The sequence below is a fragment of the Hibiscus syriacus genome, unplaced genomic scaffold (assembly GCF_006381635.1).
Source record: "Hibiscus syriacus cultivar Baekdansim isolate YM2019G1 unplaced genomic scaffold, ASM638163v2 tig00112383_pilon, whole genome shotgun sequence".
NCBI classification, from domain to species: Eukaryota; Viridiplantae; Streptophyta; class Magnoliopsida; order Malvales; family Malvaceae; genus Hibiscus; species Hibiscus syriacus.
The window spans coordinates 4559572-4574500 of NW_024063319.1; the positions used below are offsets into that span (position 1 = coordinate 4559572).

Here is a 14929-nt window from a genome sequence, read left to right on the forward strand (position 1 = left end):
ACGACATGTTCAAGTAAGGAACAAGCCCATTCGAAACTACTTAGAGGAATATCTCAACAGTCTCAATCCCAGAGTTGTCACACCTGAAATAAAATTCACATACTTCGAATTAAAACCAGTAATGTTCAATATGATCAACACAATTGGTCAATTTGGCGGATCGACAACAAAAGATGCTAGACAACATCTCAAATTATTCTTGGAAATTTGTAATTCATTTAAGCAATAAGGATTCTACGAGAATGTACTAAGGCTGAAATTATTCCCCTATTTACTAAGGGATAGGGCAAAATCATAGTGGAATAGTATCTCATCGGGATCTCTAGCATCTTGGACGGGTTTATGCTATGATTTTCTTGCTATAGCTAGTTCTACAAATATGGTTGATAAATTGTGTAACGTTATTACTTCTTTTTGGCAGGAAGATGATGAATCCATGTACGAGGCTTGGGAGCAATACATGGAGCTTTTACACAAATGTCCCATGCACAGATTCCCAGTATGGATGCAAGTGACGATGTTCTATAACTCAGTGAATACGCCCACGAAAATGATGCTCGATGCTTCAGCAAATGACATACTTCTCGACAAGTCATCGGAGGAAACAATGGAGCTTTTGAATTGTCTTGCCAAGAATGATAATCAGTTCCCAAATACAAGAAGTCGAGGAGTCAGATGTAACACCACAATAAATGAGTTTGATTTAACGGACACTATCTTTGCACAATTGGTTACCTTAACCAACTTGATTAAGAATATGCAGCGACTAAACAATCCATAAGAGATCAAGGTAGTAAATTCCTTTTGCGAGTTGTATGATGGTAACCATGATTCTTTTGAGTGTCCATAGAACCGAGAATCTAGTTTCTATGTTGGAAACTATAACCGGAAAAAACAATGTGATGTCCAACACGTACACTCCAGCTTGGAATGAGCACCCTAATTTCTCATGGAGCAACCCGAACAATGCTCTCAATCAGAACAATAAGAATTCACAAGCATTGGGATTCCAATAGAATATGCCAAGGCAGCATATGCCGCAATAACAATCAACACCATCTAGTTCTTTGGAAAATACTCTCAAATCTTTTATGTTAAAAACTGAATTGTACATGGTTGAGAATAGTATTTTAATGAAAATGACTGACGCTTTCATGAATAGGACTGAGATGAGACTACAAAACCAAGAGGCAACTTTGAAATCCTTGGAGATACATGTCAGACAAGTTGCCCAGAATTTGAACAAAAGAATACTAGGCTGTTTACCCTGTGATACTGAGGCCGCAAAGAGAATAGGCCATGAGCAGTGTATGGTAATCACCACCCATGGATGAGAGCTAACTGAAATCCTTGCACAGCCTACGAAGAGAGCTCAACCAGTAAAGCAGATCTCTGTCCAAGAAGATACATCCAAAAACATTTCCCCATTCGATATTGATAAATCGAAGGATGCCCGGGCAAGCCCACATACCTCGACAATTCCAGATACAATGGCAAGTTCATTAATAAAATTCCAAACAGATGAGAAGAATGAAGAGTTCCAAATTCCACCACCATTCCCTCAGAGGCTGAAAAGATAGACACAAGAATACCAATTCAAGAAATTCTTAGACATATTGAAGCAAATTCACATAAACTTGTTGTTGGTTGAGGCGATCAAGAAAATTTTGAACTATTCTAAGTTCCTTAAGGAAATTGTCTCTAAGAGAATGAGGTTATGAGAGTTTGAAACAATTTATGCGACGGAGAGATGTATGGCCATGTTGCACAATCGAATGCCACTTAAACTAAAAGATAATGGTAGTTTCACAATACCATGTGTAATAAAAAAGTGCTACATCGGGAAGGCGTTATGCAATATTAGAGTGAGCATAAACCTTATGCCTAAATCTGTGTTCCAAAGATTAGGTATCGGGAAAGTGAGACCTACGATAATTATGCTACATCTTGCAGACATATCATATGTGCAACCAAAGGGAAAAATTGAAGATATACTGGTAAGAGTTGATAAATTTATTTTCCCGCTGGCTTCATTGTTTTGGATTGTGAAGCAAATGAGTTCGCACCTATTATCCTTGGAAGACCATTCCTAGCAATGGGAAGAACCTTAATTGATGTAGAAAGAAGAGAACCCACTGTGAAAGTGAACGACCAACAAGTCAAACTAAATGTTTTTCCAACCTTAACGCATGTTGATGATCTAGAAGAATGAAAAATCATTCATGCCACCACAAAATTCAATTTTGAAGTATATGAGAATTGCTACAAATATTCTAATATCGAACTGGAGGAAATTGAAAAACTGGACGACAGGGAGCAAGATGAAGCCCATTGGATAATAAACCGACTGGGTAAATATTTCAAACCATTAGAATCCTTATATAAGAAAGGCAAACTCGGAAAATCTTCTATTGAGCAACCTCCCATGTTAGAATTGAAACCATTACCGAGGAAATTAGTGCTTCCTTTCAATTCTAGGTTAAAACTTTTTTCGGGAAAACTGAAATCGAGATGGTTTGGGTCGTTCAAGGCAGTGAAACCTTTCTCCCATGGTGCCATAATAATCAAGTCCACCATCGACGTACATGAGTATAAAGTCAATGGACAACGATTTAAGCACTACACTGGTGCCCATGTTGAGTAAGACAAGGAATTGATTACTCTCGGAGAAGCATGAATATGCTCTCCTTTATTGTTGAATTTTTTCTTTTTATTTTTAATTTTTTAATTTTTATTTTAGTCTTTATATGTTTCATTTAGTTTTTCTCTTTATTAATATCTATCTTTTTTTATTTTTTTTATTTTAGGATACGAGTTCAAGAAGAGGAAGAGTTAGATGGAGTTTATCCTCTGAAGAGACTAGTGGGATGGTTTTGAAGGATTACCCTATTTAGTTTCACTCTACCTTTACTCTATTACCTTCTCATCCACTCTTGTTTGGAACATTTATTCTTTCATATTCTTTGAACTCTAAGTTTTTCTTTGATTTTCATTGTTTTCTTCCTACTTTACAACCTCGCAAGAACTCATGGCAACAAAATTTAAAACGTGAGACATAAGGATTCGAGCGAACCACCAACAACACACTCAAAATCACCACAAGCCAACAAGTGAATCAAACAAACAACTCGAAAGACACTCATCAGTCAAGGTGACAACCTTTCTGACTAACCCTTTCGTTTTGCATGTATTGAGGATAATGCTCCTCTCGAGTTTGGGGGGTGTTGTTCATTTTGTTATAATGCATTTATTATGTCATGTTTCGTGTTTTTGAATTATTTGTGTCATTCATTCAAGCTTTCCATGACATTCACTCTTCATGACATTTAGACAAATAAGCAACTGTCGAGCCTTTGTACTTACCTATGATGAGATAATTTCCGATAGCATTTTTTTATGCATAGAATCTTAGGACTAAGAGATAATTTGAGATTGCATAAATGATTCTTGTGATGCTATAATTGTTTACATAATGTCATTTTTGGTTGACTTGTGGGTATTTTGGCAAATATTTAATTATCCTGCATATCTTTGTTAAAGTTATATGTGAATTACTAAAGGTGATCAACTGGCTATTGCTAAACAAATTGCCACAACTACTTTTTAGCTCTAGAACACTCCGCTACTAAAGCAAGTTTAGTACGCTTAGTGAATACTAAGTAAGAAAGATAGTCGTGTAAAGAATGAGTGAATGAAAGTCTTCATGGGATGACTCTAGGGTTCGTTGTTGACAGCATCTTACTACTCAAGTACTCGTAGGTAGTTATAATAAGCTGAAGCTCTAATTAAGCTAAATAGTAATTACTGGTGAACCTTCTCGACTAAGAGCACACACTGACACGAGCATCATTGGTTGAATTGAGTTAATTTCTTGTTGTCTCGAGGTTTGAAGGTGATTGGCAGAAAATTATTAGGTTTTGAGGTAACAAGTACAAATCAAGTGTAAGAGTGATGTTGTCTAATGGCTCTGAGAAAATGGATGTCATGCATTGCTTGAGGACAAGCAATAATTTGAGTTTGGGGGTGTGAAAAATATATAAAAGTATTATACTTTCTACCATTTTCCCATAATTATTGCTAGATTTAGGTTCTGTTTAGTTGCATTATTATTCATTTATGCATGATTTCATAGTTTCCTTCACTGTTAAGTTTGATATTATATTTTGGTTGGTTTTTGTTGAAAATATGATAATGGTGTGTAAGTTAATTTGTGCATAATAGGAATTTTCCTAGCAAGCAGAAAATTTCGTGGCATTTGAAGTTGACTTTTGAATGGGTCTACCTCATTCAAGATAATCACGGCACAAGGGGATAAGCCCTAGAAAATTGGATATTCATGCAGAATTTAAGGAAGGAAATGATTCTTATTTGCAAGGGATTTAATGATAAAGATAAAAGAGATTTATTACTTCTTTTATTAAAAGAGATTTATTACATCTTTTATTCCAATTAAAACTCTTCTTCATCAATAATTAAAGTTATCCTAATTATCTCCTATAAACAAGAAGGAGACGTAACAAGAAAAGAGGGTTGACTAAACAAAAAAAAGTTGAGCGCAATTCTTTATTTCTTTTTCTTTTCGATTCATGTTATTGGGGAATCTTTATCTTGTATTTCTTTTACACCCAACCATGAACTAAATTTAATTAGCTTGGGTTGTTGGGATTTTATGGTTGTGAAAGCTTTTTGGATTAGTTTGAATTCTTGATTGTCTTTTTAATTCAAAGTTTGTTTATTATTGGTTCTTTAATTGATTTCGAGTGAATTGGGAGATGATCTCGAGAGTTTATCCATTTATCTAATATCGAGATAGTTAGATTCAAGAAACCAGTGAGCATGAATTCATTTGACGAATATTGGTAAATGTTAATTCATCTTAGAAATAAGATTCAGATTTCAATGGCTAAAAAGATCACATGATCAATTGTTCACTCATGGTTAACGCATGGATGTATCACCAAAGTATGCACAATTGACCATATCTTTGAGTTAGGGATAACAAGAAGACATTGAAGAACGCTCTGTCAAGCTTTGAAGGAAGAGACCCAGTTGCTAAGGCAATTGAATTATTTTCAGTAGTCAAAGCAATCGAGTTGTCTCGACAATCAATTACTTAAACTTTCCTTATAGTTATCATATCACTAATCATAATAACCCGACTTATTCTCTTATTCAATCTCAGTTTATACCTTTATTTAATTGTTCATTTATTTTAATAGTTATTTCAATCTCCTACGTCACTAATTTATTTCTTTTTTACATTTCAAGAAGTTAAACTGCAAGTTAAAATACATAGTTTCACCTTTCGCCAATCATTATAGAGACGATATTTTTTTATATTATAATTTGACGACGTATACACTTGCACCAATTGTGAAATACTTGAATCACACAACAATCAACGTAATAATTGACATACATAGTTCATCGATACTATCTGTCAACACACCTTTTCGTCCTACTAGAATTCAAACTCCTAAAGATATGATAGAATTTTGCTAGGATTCAAAAAATAGGATAGAGTTCTACTATATTTAAATTCCTAAAGATAGGATCCACAATCACTATAAATAGCTATTATAACTCACCATTGTAAGACACGATTTACACACAAAACATAGAGGAAAGCACGGGAAGATACAAAGGCAAAGCTATTGTAAAGGATTCGAAAAGGAAATAAAAGGTAGCATTTTCTTTTTTATTTCTTTTGCATGTGCACGTTATTGTTCTTGAGATTTGGTTCGAATAACCCAAAACGTGGGTTGTGCCGATGACCAAAATGGGTGGGGTTTCGAAGTTTCGAACCTAGATCTACCCCGAGGCTTATTTTTTAAAAATCGGTTTGATTTTCGGTTAAAGGAGGGGAAGAGCTTTTTAAAAATCTATATTAGTCCCTTTATTTATTATATGGATATTTTATTCATTTATTTTTATTATTCATGTTATTATTATTATATGTATATATATATATATATATATTAAATTATTTTCATTTATTTTTTTACTATATTTTATTATTATTATATATATATATATTTCTTTAATATTTTACTTATAAGTCTAATATTACTATATATATATTGTAATTATCTTTATTTAGTCATATATATCTTTTATACTTTTAATAGTTTATCTATATACCTATTATTAATATATATTCTTAATTATTTTTATTTGATTATTTCTTTATTTATGTAATATCTTATAACTTTATATATTTATATTATTTTTTATTATTTTCGTATTTTTATTCATTATTATTATACATTTATTTTTTTTTAAAAAAAAACCTTGTGTCCTTATCATTATTATTATTAAACATTATATTATATATTACTAACCTAGATGACCCATTTTTTTGTCTTATTTCTTACTAAAGCCCTCCACTTTCGGTGAATTGGGAGGGTATCTTTTTTATTTTTAAGTATTTGGTGTATATATATAGCTTATTTATTTTATTAATACTTTGATATATATATATATATATATATATATATATATATATATTTTTTTTCCTTTTTTCAAATATTACTATATATAATTATTACTTTACTATTTTTTTTCTTATCTTACTTATTTATTTTATTTTTCCCTTGTATCTTATTTGTTTTCTTTACCTTGTTTATCTAACACATTTCTCGATTTTTTTTAAAGGATATTTTCAAATCAATCAAGGGTAAGTAATTAAGATCGAAACTTTACCTTTTAATTTAACTTGTTATTTTTCTTAATTAAGACAACTGGAAATTACGTAGTACCGAAAGGGCGATTCAAGGGTGCTAATCCTTCCTTGACCGTAACCGACTCCCGAGCCCGACATATTTCTGGTAAGACGCAGATCAGGTAAGAAATAGGGTATCCGATCAACCCATTTATTTTTAAATAAATGATCGGTGGCGACTCCAATCCATATTTTTTAAGTCGAAGCCCAATTCCGGGGCACAACCGAAAGACGGTTGCGACAGCTTGGCGACTCCGCTGGGGACACAGGTAAGTGAGTCAAGCTAAGGTAATTTTCAGTTGTCTTTTTAATGAAAATGGTAAGTTTAAATTTTAAGGTAACATTTCGATCCTTATTACTTACTATTGATTATATTTTCGAGTAAATAGTTGTACTGACCATTTTTTAATGATTTCAGCCCTTAAAGATTTTTCATCCAAGGCTCTAAACCCGAGCTCCAAACCCTGCTTTAAGTGGGGGTGAAAGCGACGCCTTCGTGTGAATTTATTCACCGTGCGGGCCTAGCAAGTAGCCTTCGGGATACATATACCTTATGCCTTCGTGTGAATTTATTCTCCGTGTGGGCATAAGGGAATGTTTCCTCTCGAGTTTAACTTAGTCCACACAAACCTGTGATAGGTTTAGGACTAAGGGTCTGGCAAGCCCAAGGGGGCACCTGCAAGGAGAACTCGGGTACCATTTTTTTTAGAACCTAAACCGGGAGACGATGGAGAATTAGAGCCCACCCCAAAACCTCATTCCAAACCTTAGGCTGCTTTGATTTTATTTCATGCCTTACTTTCTGTTCAAAGAATGCGAACTAGACAAATATGCGGTTAGGATTTGTTTGAGACTAGCATGCGGGATAAAGATCATGTCCGGGTAGGAATAATAAGCATGTGGGGTAGATATCATATGGGGTAGGACTTTCATTTTTATGATAGTTTTTGATTATTTTTTTTTCACCTCACTAACTCTTTTCATCTTTCTTTTATTTTATTTTATTTTATTTTATTTTCATCACTTGCATCATAAAAGAGGTCATTGATCCACTAAAACGTGTTTGTTAAAACTCGAATAATCTGAATCTATGGACAAAGGTGTTGTAATACAAGAGATTAAAAACCCCGAGGTACGACTATGGTCCGAGAAGACTCAGAAAGAAAATGGAGACAGTCTTCAAGGAAGCTATGTGTCAGAGCTAGTTAGCTACGCCTCTATCAGCCTAAAACAGAATAATGTGCAAGAACTTCGAGACATCTGAGATAATTGGAAGAATGATCGGAAACAGAAGTTCAGTCAGCGGTATGGTGACATTGCACTTTTGCTTCATGTTAAAACCGATGAGCCCTTAATCAGAGTCTTGGTTCAATTTTGGAACCTGGGATACAGTTGCTTCACTTTTAACCAGGAGGACATGGTACCTACCATCGAGGAGTATGCTACACTATTGCACTGTGAAAGCATTAAACTGGAGCGAGCCTACATCAAACACATCAAGAGTCAGCCTTTCAAGAACGGACTGGCTAAGATTGTAGGAGTTGATGAAAAATGGGTGACTGACCGACTCCGAAACAAAGGTAACGGGCAAGGAATTGAGTGGATCCACATAAGGGAACTAATGAAGGACCAACCTGATGAATGGAAGACTATAGACCTTTTTGCACTAGGTTTGTATGGCTTGATCATCTTTTCGAAGGTTTTGGGATGCATTGACGCAGCCGTGGTGGAACTGTTTGAGCAACTTCCGAAACAAGTCAACCCAGCACCGACCATCTCAGCCGAGACCTTTTGGTCTCTCAACCATTGTCGAAGAACTGGCGGAGGTAGATTCATTGGATGTGTTCAATTCCTTCAAGTCTGGATTCACATCCACTTCTGGAAGACTAATGGGGTTGCCTACTGTAGATTTAGCACTACGTATTCACCTTTGAGAGAGTTAATCACCATGACAGGACATGAAGGCGCTTCAAAAGAGAAATGGATGAAAGTATTCACTCATCTTCAGGACAGGGATATTACCTGGAGAGCCCCCTGGTTGTTCCTCAGTGATGTTCTTTTCAAGTGTGGGAATTCTGACACTATGACCCTATTTGGACTTTGAGGTGCAGTTGGGTATGCTCTGTTGTTGGCACTTAGACAGTATGGGGCACATCAGTTTGTCCCAGCAACATATGGATTATCTATATCAGAGTTTATGTATCACGGTGACAGTTATAAGAAGATGATCAAAGAAGCAGTCGAGTCATGGAAGAAAGTATCTCAGATGGATGTCTAGAAGATTTAGTCCGAACATACCTTTTATTGTTTTTATGTCTCTTACAAGATAAAACATTTTTGTCTGAATAAAGATTATTTATAATAATGGACACTTTTCTGGATCAATGCCTCGAACATTTCATGCATTCTTGCATTTTGCATTTTTGCCTTTTTGTATTTTCATCTACATTTTAAGCATTTTCACAAACATGAAATTAAGTCGTGAAGGGCTCGATGAAGCAAATTTAACCACATGGAAACAAGATTGTAACGGTAGGAGCCTGATCAGCTGATTTTAGGACAAAGCTTGCCAGGATGATCTAAGAAAAGAATCCCCATATCCTAAGGGCCACGATGTTGAAGCTGCTAGCTGTTACCACGTAAGAAGCCCCAAACATTCCTCTGAAACCTGTAAGGCGCTTGCCGAAGAAGGGGGCATGTCATATACCATTTGCACTTAGAGGATTGTTTTGTTTGAACACGTCTTTGATCTTTCGCTTAATCTGTTAAACGATTGAATTTATGCTACTTTCTAAGGTGGAGCAATTGAACAAATTTTAATCTTTAGTTCTTCGAATATTAAATGAATTAAGGATTCTTTTAATTCTTCAAGAATTATAGATTTTTGACATATGACAAGATTAGACATTTCTTATCCTGTCTCAAACCCCAGAATAAAATACCTTGATTCTTTGCCCAAAATAACTCATGGTCATTACCAAAAAGACCAAATTTTGACATTACCTCCCTTTGAAATTCTTGAACATTGCCTTTATCTTTTTGATACACCCATACTTTTCTTTGAGTCAATAAGATCACACCACTTCCTTTTTAGACTCAAAATTGACATTTTAACCCAAGGCATTGAGTTGTTCATCTGAACATGAGCTTTATTCTAAAGACACAACTTGGGGCATCTTGCGGGGAGCTTGAACATTGAGACATCTGGGGAAAAAAGAAGAATTCATCCGAAATAATTCTATCACGCGTTAATTACACTGTTTTCATGTGAATAGAATTAATCCTGAAAATCTATCCCCCTGGGGATACCTTTTCTGTGAGGACTTCCATGTATGAAATGATGAACGGCTTTCTTTCTTTATCCCTTCACAACAGGAGAAAATATATATCCCTTGTGTCCCCTTTTGAGCCTATAGTATTTTTCTTCTGATTCAACCCTAACCAAGGATCACCCTCCACACTGGGGGGCAATGTGGAAGAAATCAGCTCACATGAGTGAAGACATCAATCCAAAGGAGTTACCAAAAGGTGAACCAGATGCCAAGTGCAAATATTTAATCAGAATAAAAATGGCAAAAAAAAAAGCAAAAAAAAAAGCAAAAAAAGAACAAAAAGGAAAAAGAAAAAGGGACAAAAAACACATGCAAAGATTCCCTAAAGACAAATGGCACATCAAGCTTCAAACTACGAGATTGATCAAGCACAATCATTCCCGAATCACTTCACTCGAAGATCATAGAGCATCAAGAGAAAGAGACATTTTGAGCAAGACAAGATTAAAGGCATCAGAATGAATTGATCTTTGGTTCAACACCCTGAAACACTTGTTTGGGCCTATTTATCCTTTTCTTTCATAACCATGAACCCTGGCCTACATTACGTGCCTTAAAAGTCCTTTCTAATCATACATGGATTTCTAAACAGGAGAGACTATCTTCAGATTTCATCCCGCCCATCAGGATTAATCTTTGTTTGCAAAAAACAATGTAATTAATGTATGATAGAGAAAAATAACAAAGGGGGTTCAAGACGTAAATCCTGAATAACGTCTTGAAACCAAAGGAGTGTTCGAGTTGAAAACCTGAAAAGGCGGCTCGAATATAAAAATTGTGCAACTGAGGCGATCACACAAATTCCTCGATAAGGCATCACACAATCCGAGTGTGACCATAAAAGCTGGGAGTCGGAGAACACTTCTAGTAGATGAGCATGCAAGCTACCCCATCAAACCTTTGAGCATCAAATGTCAAACCATTTAGCATCAAATGAACAAAAATGCCAAACCTTTGACCAAACACAATAACCTAAGACTTTTTATCCTTTCTTTGCTTGACCATTTCCCAAAAATAGCTTTGATCTTGGCACATGTCAAATAGCTATAATTTATTGAAGGATTAACATTGTAATTAATTCTTTGATATCCGATGAACTCTAGTTTTATGATTTGTCTCAATTGTAAAACCGTGAAAGTGACAATATTTTCAAAACTTTGGATCAAACATCTTTCAAAACTCTTTTAATTGATATTTTCAGAACTTTGAAAATAAAAGAGAAAGAAAAACATTTTTTTTCAAACAAGACAGTCTCTCTAGAGTGGATCTTGGTAAATGACATGTGACTCTTAGACATAAAGCTCGTGCTCAGAATCAATGATGAAGCAAGAAATGAGGAACATTTGGGGCATCTTTGAAGATTCAACATCAAATATTGGGGTATTTTTTGATATTGGGGCATATTTGGGGATTTAACATCCTAATGCAAATTATCAGACCTTTTTCAGGAGATAAAATATAACCAATTCATGTTACATGCATCTTATGCATACATTTTAGAGCATCATATCTATCATTTTCTTTCCACGTACATAATTTTTACAGCTTTAGAGTCAAGTTCGACTTCAAGACGAAGGATACTCGATTCAAAAGCACCTTTACAGATTGATGTCGGTTGTTTAGCTCAGCAGCAAGAAGCTACACTTCAACCAACTCGACAGATAGAAAGATCGACATTCATTTTCAGATTCGACATTTCCAATATAAATTCTGTCTCGCTTGAGACAGTGTCATTTAATGCAGATGATTATCTCATTTGAGATTGCTTTTTTAAAACAGACTTTGTCTCACTTGGGACTGTTTTACTCGAAAGAAGATTTATTTCACTCATGATTGTTTTTCTTAAAACAAGATTTGTCTCTCTTGAGACAGTTTCTCTTGAAACATAAACATTGAAAACATTTCCCTTGAAATAAATTTCGTCTCTCTTGAGATAGTTTCCCTTGGAACTAAGTTTTGTCTCTCTTAAGACAGTTTCTCTTGAAACAATTTTTGTCTATCTTGAGACAGTTTCCCTTGAAACAAAACCTTTGAATTTATTTCCCCTAAAACAAATTTTTTTCTCCCTTGAGACAGTTACTCTTGAAACACAAAATCTTCAAATTTATTTCCCTTAAAACATAATTTTGTTTCCCTTGAGACCGTTTCTCATGAAACAACAGATATCTTTGAGATCGTTTCCCTTGAAACGAATTCTATCTCTTTCAAGACAACTTCTTTTGAAGCATCATCTGAACCGTTACACTCAGCTCAGGCACATACTTGAGATGGTCGAGAAGCATTTCTCAAATCAAAAATAGAATGTGCACATCAGATTTGAACATTTGAAGAATTCAAGATCAGGGATCAAAATTTGAAGATTCAAGAATCAAGATTCCAGACAGGCAACTGGAGATCGAGATTTCTCTCCAGAGCCCCAAGATAACATATGTTGCATATGCATTTTAGGCACACCTAAGAGCATTGCATCCATAGCATCACATATATGCATAACTTTTTCAGGTTTTAGCTAGAGTCAATTTCAACTTCGCGGCGAAGGATATTGAACTCAAAGCGACACGATTTGCTCGAGAGTGGATTTTAACTTCACGACGAAGGATATCTAGCTCGAAGCCAAACTTCACAATAAAGGGGTCTCCACGGTTTCAACTTCACGGTGAAGGGAATTGTGTCCACCCGCAACATACAATACTTGGATTTCAACTTCACGACGAAGGATATTCAAGTCAAGGCTCAACTTCACAACGAAGGGGCCATCTGCGATTTCAACTCCACGAAGGAGGATATCGTGGCACTCGAGGCAACACAAGTTCAACTTCACAACGAAGGGACAACTGGTTGTCAACAAACAACTTCTCAATTTCAGAGCCAATTTCAACTTCACAACGAAGGATATTGGACTCCAGACAACGCAAGTTCAACTTCACGACGAAGGGACCGCTGCCTGTTAACAACAACTTCTCAATTTCAGAGCCAATTTCAACTTCACAATGAAGGATATTGGACTTCAGACAACGCAAGTTCAACTTCACGACGAAGGGACCGCTGCCTGTCAACAACTTCTCAATTTCAGAACCAATTTCAACTTCACAATGAAGGATATTGGACTTCAGACAACGCAAGTTCAACTTCACGACGAAGGGACCGCTGCTTGTCAACAACAACTTCTCAATTTCAGAGCCAATTTCAACTTCACAACGAAGGATATTGGACTTCAGACAACGCAAGTTCAACTTCACGACGAAGGGACCGCTGCTTGTCAACAACAACTTCCCAATCGCAGAGCCAATTTCAACTTCACAACGAAGGATATTGGACTCCAGACAATGCAAGTTCAACTTCACGACGAAGGGACCGCTGCTTGTCAACAACAACTTCCCAATCGCAGAGCCAATTTCAACTTCACAACGAAGGATATTGGACTCCAGACAATGCAAGTTCAACTTCACGACGAAGGGACCGCTGCTTGTCAACAAAATTTCATTCAGATTCAATTTCAACTTCACGACGGAGGATATTAGACTCTAAACAATGCTACTTACTTGGATTTCAACTTCACGACGAAGGATATCCAATTTCAGGCTCAACTTCACGACGAAGGGAATCTTGCACACAAGCATCATCCATCTTTAGATTGGATTTCAACTTCACGGCGAAGGATATCCAACTCAAAAAGGGAGTATATGTCAACAAAGACCTTCGAGTTCGACTACGCTCAGCTCCAAGGCACATCATTTACAGCATAACTCAATGCTAGAAGGGTTATCTGCCATCAAAATTGTCGAGTTCGATTCCATTCAGCTCGATGGCACATCAATCACACTACTTTCTGGTTGCAGTCGATGTTTTCAAGTCAAGAAGAGGACCTGGGTTAACCGTGCCTTAGTGACAAGCAACCATTTTCAAACAAAAGCTATATGTCAATGAAGATTTCTGAGTTCGATTCCGATCCAAGGTCTTTAAACCGAGAAGAAGACCGAAGGGCAACGAGAAGCCACGTTCTGATTCAAATTCCGAACTACGGCTTCAATTTCATATCATTCCAAGATGAACTCGACTTCACGACGGAGGAGTCATCCGTAACTCAATTCGACATGGAGTTATTGAAACATCAGAGTCAATTTTCAACTCTACCGAACGAAAAGTGTGTCTTTTAATCTTTGCCCTATCCCCGTTACACGACTATGGGCAAAGAGGGGCAGCTGTCAACACACCTTTTCGTCCTACTAGAATTCAAACTCCTAAAGATATGATAGAATTTTGCTAGGATTCAAAAAATAGGATAGAGTTCTACTATATTTAAATTCCTAAAGATAGGATCCACAATCACTATAAATAGCTATTATAACTCACCATTGTAAGACACGATTTACACACAAAACATAGAGGAAAGCACGGGAAGATACAAAAGGCAAAGCTATTGTAAAGGATTCGAAAAGGAAATAAAAGGTAGCATTTTCTTTTTTATTTCTTTTGCATGTGCACGTTATTGTTCTTGAGATTTGGTTCGAATAACCCAAAACGTGGGTTGTGCCGATGACCAAAATGGGTGGGGTTTCGAAGTTTCGAACCTAGATCTACCCCGAGGCTTATTTTTTAAAAATCGGTTTGATTTTCGGTTAAAGGAGGGGAAGAGCTTTTTAAAAATCTATATTAGTCACTTTATTTATTATATGGATATTTTATTCATTTATTTTTATTATTCATGTTATTATTATTATATGTATATATATATATATATTAAATTATTTTCATTTATTTTTTTACTATATTTTATTATTATATATATATATATATATATATATATATATATATTTCTTTAATATTTTACTTATAAGTCTAATATTACTATATATTGTAATTATCTTTATTTAGT

At 35.4% G+C, this 14929-nt stretch overlaps 1 non-coding gene across 1 annotated transcript; it reads right to left on the reverse strand.

The window, feature by feature from the left end:
* Positions 1–388: 388 nt before the first annotated feature.
* LOC120178989 lies at positions 389–494 on the reverse strand. The gene has a single exon (XR_005521571.1). It is a non-coding gene; the product is annotated as a small nucleolar RNA R71 (small nucleolar RNA).
* Between the last annotated feature and the right edge of the window lie 14435 nt (positions 495–14929).